The sequence below is a fragment of the Gossypium hirsutum genome, chromosome A01 (assembly GCF_007990345.1).
Source record: "Gossypium hirsutum isolate 1008001.06 chromosome A01, Gossypium_hirsutum_v2.1, whole genome shotgun sequence".
Classification (NCBI taxonomy): Eukaryota; Viridiplantae; Streptophyta; class Magnoliopsida; order Malvales; family Malvaceae; genus Gossypium; species Gossypium hirsutum.
This window is the reverse complement of record NC_053424.1, coordinates 49,534,060-49,543,816: the sequence shown is the minus strand read 5'-3', so window position 1 is coordinate 49,543,816 and position 9,757 is coordinate 49,534,060. Positions and strand designations below refer to the sequence as shown.

At 32.5% G+C, this 9,757-nt stretch overlaps 1 non-coding gene across 1 annotated transcript; it reads left to right on the top strand.

The window, feature by feature from the left end:
- The first annotated feature begins 1,322 nt into the window (after positions 1-1,322).
- Positions 1,323-1,429, top strand: LOC121206514 (small nucleolar RNA R71). Its single transcript, XR_005901556.1, has one exon. It is a non-coding gene; the product is annotated as a small nucleolar RNA R71 (small nucleolar RNA).
- Positions 1,430-9,757: the final 8,328 nt, after the last annotated feature.

Below are 9,757 nucleotides of genomic sequence, written 5' to 3'. Positions count from 1 at the left end.
TTTTGACAAACACGTCTTCAATAATACCCCTAGGAAATCTAATTGTTTTATCTACCAATTGAATGGTCATCCTAGTTTGTTTGGGTTTCCCAAGACCTAGTTTTTTACACATTTTATAGGGCATGACATTAATACTTGCCCCTAGATCAGCCAATGCATTCTTAATATTTAAACTACCAATTAAACAAGGAATAGTAAAACTCTCTGGATCTTTCAGTTTGTTGGGTAGTCTATTTTGTAAGATGGCTGAGCAAACTGTGTTTAGGTCCACGTGCGACGCATCATCTAACTTTCTTTTATTAGCCAATAGCTCCTTTAAAAATTTCATTGCGTTTGGCATCTGCAAAAGAGCTTCAATAAACAGTAAGTTAATATGTAATTTTTTTAATAATTTAAGGAATTTACTGAATTGTTCGTCTGTGTGGTCTTTCCTTGTCGTATTAGGGTATGGCATACGAGGTTTATACTCCTTGCTTACTGGTTTTTGTGTACCATTGCTTACATCAACCTTACCTTTATCTTCAATATTGTCTTGCCTCAGTTTCAGTTCAGCTTCAACCAACCTTTCATCATTGTGCACAGTAATGGCATGAAGTTGCTCCTTTGGGTTAATTTCAGTGTTACTTGGTAGGCTACCTTGTGGTCATTTAGAAATCAACTTAGCAAGCTGTCTTATTTAAGTTTCGAGCCTTTGGATCAACACTTGTTGATTCTTAAGTGCTGTTTCGATATTCTAAAAATGAGTTTCTGATACCGAGATGAATTTTGTGAGCATCTCTTCAAGGTTCGGTTTCTTATCTTGTTGTTAAGGTGGTTGTTGAAAACCTAGAGGATGTTGTGGTCTTTGATTTCCTTGACCACCCCACGAGAAATTGAGATGGTTCCTCCAACCTGCATTATAAGTATTGCTATAAAGATTATTTTGAGGTCTAGAATTATTACCCATATAGTTGACTTGTTCCTCCTCGGTGCTAGGGTTGAAGGATGGATAATCTGCATTCTGTGCTCTTCCTCTATTTGAATCACACCTCATCACTGGATGTACCTGAGTAGAACCATATAGACCATCAATCTTTTTATTTAAAAGTTCTACCTGGTTAGATAGCATAGTAACCTTGTCGAGGTTAAAAACACCGGCTACTTTTGTCAGTTTTTTTCTCATAACTTGCCATTAGTAGTTATTCAGTGACATCTCTTCAATAAATTCGTAAGCCTCTTCAGGTGTTTTATTGTTTAAAGTTCCACCGGTGGCTACATCGATCAGTTGCCTTGTTGAAGGGTTTACACCATTGTAAAAAGTCTGAACCTGCAACCTTAGAGGTAACCCATGGTGAGGGCACCTTCTCAATAGATCCTTGTATCTCTCCCATGCATCGTAGAGTGTTTCTAAATCCATCAGCACAAAAGAAGAAATATCATTCCTTAGTTTAGCCGTTTTAGCCGGCGAAAAATATTTTAGTAAAAATTTTTCTGTCATTTGTTCCCAGGTAGTGATTGATCCCTATGGTAACGACTTTAACCACTATTTAGCTTTGTTCCTCAATGAGAATGGAAACAATCGAAGGCGAGTGGCATCGTAAAAAATGCCATTGATCTTAAAAGTGTCTCAGAATTCCAGAAAATTTGCTAAATGAGTGTTTGGATCTTCGTCCTACAAACCATCAAACTGAATAAACTGTTGTATCATTTGAATCGTGTTAGGTTTCAGTTCAAAATTATTTGCAGGAACAGCAAGCCTAACTATACTCGATTCAGTTCCTGTTAAAGTAGGTTTAGCATAATCATACATAGTACGAGGAGCAGGATTCTGATTTACTGAATTTGCAGTAACCACAGGAGGTAGCGGATTATTCTAATTTTCAGCCATCTCCTTGGTTGTGGTGTGAATATCATCCTCTTGCCCTTCCTCTATGTATTTTAGGTTTCGCCTTATTTCTCTTCGGTTTCTGCGAGCTGTGCTTTCGATCTCACTGTCAAAAAGTAGAGGTCTTGACGGATTTCTTTTAGTCATAAACTATAAAAACCTGCGAGAAGTAAATAAAAGAAAACTTAGTAATTTAAGCAAAATTAAAAATAGAATTAAATTACAATAAAAATAAAAATAAAAATGGCTAAAGTAATAAAAATTAAGCGTTCCTAATATTTTAGTCCCCGGCAACGGCGCCAAAAACTTAATGGTTGTGAAACTAACTGAAAATTGACTTAAGGCAAGTGCACTTATCGAACAGTAGTATAGTTATGGTGAGACCGAAAATATCGTATCCATGAGGACTAAAAGTACTAGTAATTACTATCTTCTTATTATCTAGCCTAAGAATTAACGAATTTTTTTTAAACTAAACTAATTATCTAATTAACTAATATTACGACAAAGATTAAAGCTGGAGAATACTTTTTAGAAAACCAATGGAGAAGACAATACCCAAGGAAGAATCCACCTAGACTTCACTTATTACCTTTGAATTAGACGATTTATTCACTTGACTTAAATTGTAGAAATCCCTGATTTATGTTAATATCTCTTTCGAGACTAAAAACAACTGACTCTAGGTTGATTAATTGAAATCTCTTTCTAATTAAAACCCCTATTTCCGCATTAACTCGATCTATGGATTCCCTTATTAGATTTTACTCTAATCCGGTAGATTCTTATTGTCCTATCTCTAAGATTGCATGCAACCCCACTTAATTATGGATGATCGCATGCAACCCCACTTAATTATGGATGATCTACTCTTAAACAAGAACTTTTGTTCCACTGAATAAGCACATCAAAAACCTGAATTAATATCCTGGAATATTAAAGCAAGGGTTAAATTCACAATTAAGAATAAGAACAAGTATTTATCATATAACTTAATAAGTAATAAGATTCGTCCTAGGTTTCATCTCCCTTAGGTATTTAGGGAGTTTAGTTCTGTAACAGCCAAATTTTCAATGGTGTCGGAAACAGTGATTCGAGATCACTAAATTCAACAAGTAAGTTTAGAAATTTTAATAAATAATAATTATGGGCCAAGCGCGAACTTAAAGAATTTTTTTTAATTAGTGAATTTTGCGATTTTAAAAGAATTAATCAGGTAAATTGGGTTGAAAATGAGGTATCGAGACCTCAAATTCATAAACTGAGCCATAAATATTTTTATAAATATTTATGGAGTGTTACTAAGTTAGTATTAAAGTTTCGTTAGAAAATTTTAACGTTTGGTTAGTCAATTAATTAAAAAGGACTAAATTGAAAAAATAGTGCGAAATTTGTTAAATTGTGATTAAATAGGTTAAGTGATAAAAAAGGAGGAATTTAAAATGCAATTGGACCCAAATTGTATGGGCTGGACGGTTGGGCAAGAAAATCAGCAAAAAGACAAGGAGAAACAAAGGCAAAATGGGAAATTTTGCAAATTAAACATATAAAACAAGACAAAATTGAAAAATCTAGAGATATCATCATTTTTCTTCAGAAAAAATGCCATGGGAGATCTGAAAGTTAGTGGTTTTTCATACTTTAACATATGTGAGTTCAATTCTTGCCCTTTTCTCTGAGATTTTTATGTTTTTGTGACTTTTACAATTAGGTCAAAGTGTTTAATTCATTAGTTTTTGATTTTATGGACAAATTTGAAAGCTACCATTGATAAGTGTTGGCTGTTTATGATGAAATAAAATGAATTTGAAGCTTTTATTTTGTTGTTTGATGATTTTATCAAGTAATTTCAATAGAAATTGATTTTAGGACCTAATTGTGAAAAAGTTGTGAATTAAGGTTTAGTGTTACAATTTTGATTTTTAAAGGTTGTATAACAGTTTAGAATGATGGAATAAAATGTTAATTGAGAAAAATTAGCTTCATAGATGGGCTAATTGAGCAAGGACTGAATTGTATGACCTGTGAAATTTAGAGGAAAAATGGTAATAAACATCTTGAAGTAAAACAGTTTTGGACAGCAGCAGTAGGTTAACTTTGAAAAATCACCATAAATTGTAAAAATCGAATTATAGGATGAAAAAAATATTGAATTAAATATTATTGAGTCTAGCTTCTCATAGAAGAAACGGTGTAAGCAATTGAATTGTAAATTATCATATATAATGAATTTTGTGAGACAAGGTCAGAATAAATTCGGGTTCCCCTATTTTGACTTTGGAAAATAACCAAAAATTGGATAAAATTTATTTGAGGCTTAAATTTATATGCTTAGAATCTTTAATGAGTCTGTTTTCAATAGAAATCAACAGGAACATTATCCGAGTTCTGTACTGTGATATAATTAATTTTTAGTGAAAAGAGGTCAGAACTATCAGATAGTGAAACAGGGGAAACTTAAATGAATAAACTGTACTAATTGGCTAAACCAAAAATTCTAAAAATTTTATGGTGGAATTATAGGTGAGTCTAGTTTCAAGTAAAATTTACGGATCTTAATTTGGATCTCTGTAGCTCAAATTATAAATAATTGAGTGACTATGACTTGTGTGAATAGCTTGATGTGAGCATTAATAAGTAAATTGTGAAATAGTACTTACAAGAATGTTATATACATTAAGGATGTGGAATGGAGAGGAGGAAGAGGAAAATAAATGATATATGTTTATAAGAAAACAGTATGAGAATGATACATATCATGACATGTATATATATAACTAATTTCAATATGATGCTTGTTGGGTATGAAGTTGGATTGAAATGTCTCAGGCAAGTATTTTATTCTGCGCATCTGAAATGTAGTATTTTGTGAAAATATCATCTAGCTTTAAATATGAATGCTTGATGATTAAGTTGAAAATATTTGGTAAGATGATAATCATGGTATAAAAGTATAAGTTGTACCATAATAGACAAGGTAAAATGAGTATGAGAGATACATGTATGATGACATACAAATACTATGTTTGTAGTTTAATTGAGAATGTTTAATCATTAAATGAATACCATGTTATATGCTTTTGATTTTGTATGAGTGTGTAAGAGATTAAGATTGACCAAGGCTTGGAAAATAGCTTAGGTATTGACCATACAGGCAGAGACACGGCCGTGTGTCTCATCCGTGTATGGAACACGACTTTAGGACACAGAAAGCTCCACGGATAAGGGACACGGGCGTGTCCCAAGCCACATGGGCGTGTGGAATCTACAAGGCCTAATCACACGGGCATATGGGTACTGTTCACAAGTAAAATTTTTAAAAAAATTAAGCGAAAAATTTTATGAGAAATCAGTTAAGTTCAGACTTGATTTTAATGTTCATGTTGGGCTTCGAGGGCCCAAATAAAGGTCGTTATATATATATGAGCTCAGAAAGTGAATAGTAATGTTTTGATTAATCTGTAAATGTTCTGTATGTACTGGTAACATTCTATAACCCTGTTTCAATGATGGATACGGGTTAGTGGTGTTACAAGTTCATCATAATAATGAAAAACATCTCAAAGTTTGAAAAACAACAAAACATAAAGAAACCCAAAGACTTCTAGGAAATTGGATGGAAATCTTCAGTCTTGATGTAGATCCTGCCTCTGAGGTGATTCTAATGGCTGTCCTTGAGTATTTTCTGCCTTCAACTCTACGTGTCCCCTCTAATCCTCTTCTAGGGTGTTTATATAGACTTTCAAATTCCCAAAATAGCCCAAAATTAGCCTTTTCCGAGTAGAACTAGACTTGGGCTCGACAGGGACACGACCGTGTGCCACGCCCGTGTACAAGTGCTTAGGCCGTGTGCAATTCTGACTTGGATTAATGTCGACACGGCCATGACACACGAGCATGTGGTCTACCCATGTGCCACACATGAGTGTGTGGATCACCTGTGTGGAAGTGCCCAGACCGTGTGAAACACTGATTTAGGCCCAATTTGTCCGTTTTTGGCCCGTTTCTTGCTCTTTTCGCCATCTTAAGCTCTCTTGAGTATAAAACATGGAATTAAAGGAGTAGGAGCATCAAATTCAATGAAACCAAGGAAAAATCATCTATAAATATGCCAATCATGGGGTAAAAATATGTATATATTATGGTTTATCACCTTTCTCGTTTTGATATTGCAGATTCGAGGACGAATCCTTTTATGAAAAGGGGAAATGATACAAGCAACTCAGTCCAATTTAAAGACCATAATAAAGATGGGCTTAGTTTCCCTCAAGGCCCAACTATGAGATCCAAATCAAAACAGCTAAAGAGAAAACTCAACTTATTTGTTCAAGACTTTATAACGAACAAAATTCAAGAAGAAAAGTTGAAGCTTCAAGAAGATGGATTTTGGAGCAAGAATGAATTAGAAGGGACTAGTTTTGAACGTGGGTCTAAACTTTCAATCTATGATGACAAGCCCACATAGAAAATGTTAACAAGCTTAGGCACTTCACTTCAAGGACCCTAATTGATCCCACAAGCCTAAACGTTTCATAATGGGTTTAAGCTTAATTTTTTTTATATATGAGCCCAATATTGTATTTATCAGCTCTTATTATTTTATTATTATTTTATTCTGAATATTTGATAATTAATAAGTATTTTAAGTTATTTAGGAGTTTTATGTTAACAAGAAAGTTTAGTTTAAAACTACTTCTTGTTTAGAACAAATTAGAGTTTAGTATACTTAAGAGTTATATTTAGATTTATTTAGTTAGCCTATGTACATAGGCCGTTGCATTGTACACAAATCAAAAAATTCATCATTATTCAACTTCTCTTTTGAGGTAATAAATTCTATTTGAGTTTTCCTTTTTTCAAGAATTTCTCTTGAGTTCTTTTTAGAAGACTTTAAACAATCTTTTCCTTGACAAGTTTGCTTTCTTGGAGGGGAAATTAGAACCGCTTGAAGGGGTTGTGATAATATTAGTTTGAAAACTATATTAAAAAAAATTTTCATTTATTAAAAAAATTTCCTGCAATTATTAAAACTATATTATCACAAAAAGTAAATCAAGACTATTTTTACTATTATTTTTATATTCAAATAAGTAGCCTTATTAGTATTACTGAAAAAGAAAGATTTTATCAGCCATATCAAACTTGGATTATTCAAAGAATAATTGGAAGCCCCAAGTTATTAGCTATCAAAAAAGATAAAGAAAATATTTTTAATATAAAATAGTTCTAAGGCTTCTTCGGACTTCTACATACCACGTTCTATCTTTCCATCTATCTTTTTTATTTTTTTCTTATTGTTCTAATCATCGATTTATTATTCTATTTTAATTATCTTAGCTATTTATTTTAATTGTTTTATCTGACTTGGATTTGATTGCATTTCAAGTTGTGTCAAAATCCTAGTTTCTTTCTGAATGTCTAAAGCCCTAAGTCAAATCCGCGACTTGAACAAACTTTACAATCCACTTCCACGTTCATCCGCCTCATTCTTTATTAGTGTAACTAGTTGTGACCGTGTGAAAAAAAATCCTGCACCAAAAATTTATAAGTCACACAACCGAGTGTGGCACAAGGCCGTGTGACAACCCATGTCCCAAGCCGTGTGCACCTTTAAAAGCTTCCAAAACAAGGCAATTTCATCTAAAACTTATGTACCAAGCTAAATCAAAATCAACCATTTTCATACTTTAAAAACACATTTAAACAAGCCTAAAACATGACAAAACATTCAACCTAAGTGCCTAACCAATGTATCCTCATTGACACCACAATTCAATTATCAACCTCAATTCACATATCACACCAAACTAATTTGCATTCAAGTTCAAAAGTTTATATATAGAACTCATGCCAAACTTACCATTTCTTCTTATTCATTCACATTCATTCATACCATGATTCAAACACTTACATAAGGTTTATATCAAATGACCAAAAGAACTGTATATGAACATATTCACACCAAGATTAAAGGCACACACACAAGCAAGCTAATACCAAGCTTAAGCATCTTTGCATCAATCTCATATGTAAAACATGTAGTAAATATTCAAAGCATATAAAAAACATGCCTATTACATGCCATATAACCCAAAGATAAACATATAAAAAAACTAACAAAAGATATCTGGATAGTGTGATTCTTTGAGTTGATTCGATCACCCGATTCCACAAAACGTAATCTACAAAGAAATAAAAGAAAAGACACGAGTAAGCTTTAATAAAGCTTAGTAAGTTCAATGATTAAAACGATAAATTTACCATAAAAACATAAAAATCACAAAATAATAGTTAACAAACTATATTCTTGTCAATCAGAACCATTCAACAGGTGAGTCTTTATATCAATACTCATAATAGATAATCAATTTAATTATACTAGATCATTCAATATCAAATCATATTAACCAATCAAAAAATTATATAAACCATTTACAATATGAATTACAAATCATATTACCAGTGAAATCTACCCGATGAATGATATAACGGATTCGAATACGCGATTAACCATCTAGAACGCTCAAACGAGCTTAACCAACCAAGAACACACTTGACCATCAAGCACCTAGCTCGTATGATAACATCCCTCCAAAACACACCTGGGCACTAGGTGCCATGCTCGAAAGCCTTACATCCGCCCCCGCTAACACACTAGAATCACTGTAAAGGTAACACGAAAGTCCGCAACGAATTTCGAACTTTGGTATATTCAATGAACAGTAACGAATCAATAATCACCTTCTCATCACAAGTCAAACCCATATAGCGCGCATTAAAAACTTAATGGCATGCCAATTCTATCCTATCCTACGTTTATTGGCTCAATATGTTTTCGAGTGACAATGCTCAAATCAATTACTTTCTCGACTCACATCCATTTACTTCCAAAATTTAGTTCTAAAAACTAAAACTTCCAAAATTTAACACAATTTCAACTTAACTCATGTCATCTGAATACTCTAGGGTCTATATACAGTCCCTAACTTTTGAAATTTTCACAAAATTTCATGCCTAAATTTCTATTTTATCAACTTGGTCCTTTAACTTAATATTACTAAAAATCACTTTACAATTTAATCATATCTAACAACCAAGCTTCCAACAAAACCAATTAACATAAAAAAAATCAAAATCATCAATGGTAAAATTCTAAACGTTTGACAATTTTACAAATTAATCCTTGATTTGGCTAGATTGAGCTAAAACTATTACAAAAACATAAAAATCATTAAAAACAAGAGTTAAATACACTTACATACAAGGAACATAGAAAAAATCAAAGCTTCCTCCTCCCTACAATGGCGTTCGGCTAAGAAAAATAAAAGAAAGAAGATGATGGATGCCTGGTTGTTTTTATTTTATTACTTTAACTTATGTTTAATTAATAAATATATATATTAAAATACAAGGTTTTCAATTCATACATCTAGTTACTGGCCATAACTCACTATTATAGTCTAATTGAAACATAAAACCCCCAAATTTAACTCTCAAGTTATTTAGTTAAGAGAAATCAATAATATGCAACTTTATAAATTTTATGATTTAGACCTTGTTAATTAATTAACTACCTAAACATTAAAATTTTTTAACCAAAATTTAATATGACACTAATAAACTCATAAATATTAACTATTTAATATTTACGGACTGACACATCATAATTGTGGTCTTGAAACCACTACTTTCCACACTACTGGAAAACAGGTTGTTACAATATGTCTGACACGAACCTCCCAAGATCGAATAAGCATGTGATATATCAGTCAGAGTTCCGTCAGCTTGCTATCTGCAGCACCACCAGCAAGAATAATCTCAACCAACAAAGCGTTTTCACACTCCAATTCCAGCTTCAAAAATCCTTTGTTCCATGCTAAATGAAGCCCTTCA